Source organism: Lactuca sativa, chromosome 5 (genome assembly GCF_002870075.4).
Source record: "Lactuca sativa cultivar Salinas chromosome 5, Lsat_Salinas_v11, whole genome shotgun sequence".
In the NCBI taxonomy this organism is placed as follows: domain Eukaryota; kingdom Viridiplantae; phylum Streptophyta; class Magnoliopsida; order Asterales; family Asteraceae; genus Lactuca; species Lactuca sativa.
The window spans coordinates 316,035,682-316,036,796 of record NC_056627.2 but is presented as its reverse complement, the minus strand read 5'-3'; the positions used below and the strand labels follow the sequence as shown (position 1 = coordinate 316,036,796).

The 1,115-nt window shown below is 40.0% G+C and overlaps 1 non-coding gene across 1 annotated transcript; it reads right to left on the bottom strand.

Moving 5' to 3' along the window:
* Window positions 1-598: 598 nt before the first annotated feature.
* LOC111904953 (small nucleolar RNA R71) lies at window positions 599-705 on the bottom strand. Its single transcript, XR_002854683.1, has one exon. It is a non-coding gene; the product is annotated as a small nucleolar RNA R71 (small nucleolar RNA).
* Window positions 706-1,115: the final 410 nt, after the last annotated feature.

The window sequence follows — 1,115 nt, the reverse complement described above, 5'->3', positions numbered from 1 at the left end:
GGAGATCGTGGCAAGGTGAAGGCGTGATCGTACCACTCCTCAGTTTTATGTTGATGTTTCTGGGATACCCTGATAATAAATGAATTGAAAACTTTTTTGTAATAACTTAATGAATATGAGTTGCTTTTGGAAAAGTTTAAATTGGTTGAAATTTTATGGTCGTTACAAGTTTGGACTTTATACAAGTGAACCCGAGAACGAGCCAAGAAACGAGATGACGAATATTAAAGAAATGTCCATGGGAGCTTACAGAAAGAGAATTCGAGATGATGTTGGTCCAGGTTTAGTACAACCTGTCATTCCTGCCACTGCCACATTCGAGCTGAAAGGACATATCCTTTCTGCACTGAAGGATATCCCATTCTATGGAAAAGATCATGACGATGCGTTTAAGCACTTATATGAAGTCAACGACATTGCTGATTATTTCAATGTCCTGAATGTGAATAGAGATACCATCTTGCTAAGGATGCTTCCTATTACTTTTAAGGGAGCTGCTAAGGATTGGTTAAAAGCACTACCACCGGGTACAATCACTACTTGGGATCAGATGCGTGAGCAGTTTCTAGACCAATTTTGTCCACCATCCAAGATAGCTAAACTCAAGAAGGCAATAGCCAATTTTGAGCAAAACCCGGGGGAGTCACTTTACGAGTCTTGGGAGCGCTACAAGGGGTTGTTATGGAATTGTCCTCAACATGACCTTAACATTTAACAAGAATATGGAATTGTCCATATTCTATGACACGGTCAATGTAATGACTAGGCAACTCCTTGATTCTCAAGGACCACTTACAAAGAAAAATCTGGGTGAAGTCAAGGAATTAGTTGACGAATTTGCAAAGCATTCTCATGAATACCACAATCCAAGGAATGAAGGAGTAAATGGAGTTGGAAGTGCACATTCTGAAGAGATGGTTGTTGTGATGGCAATGCTAAATAATATGGACCGAAGGCTGACCCAAATGGACCAATCAATTCATGCAATTAGAGTTGGTTGTGAAAGATGCAATGTGCCACACTTGACTAAAGATTGCCATTTGGATGAATATGGGAACAAGAAGGCTCAAGTTTGCTACTCAAGTGGGGACAAGTATGATGAAGACTGGAGAAAA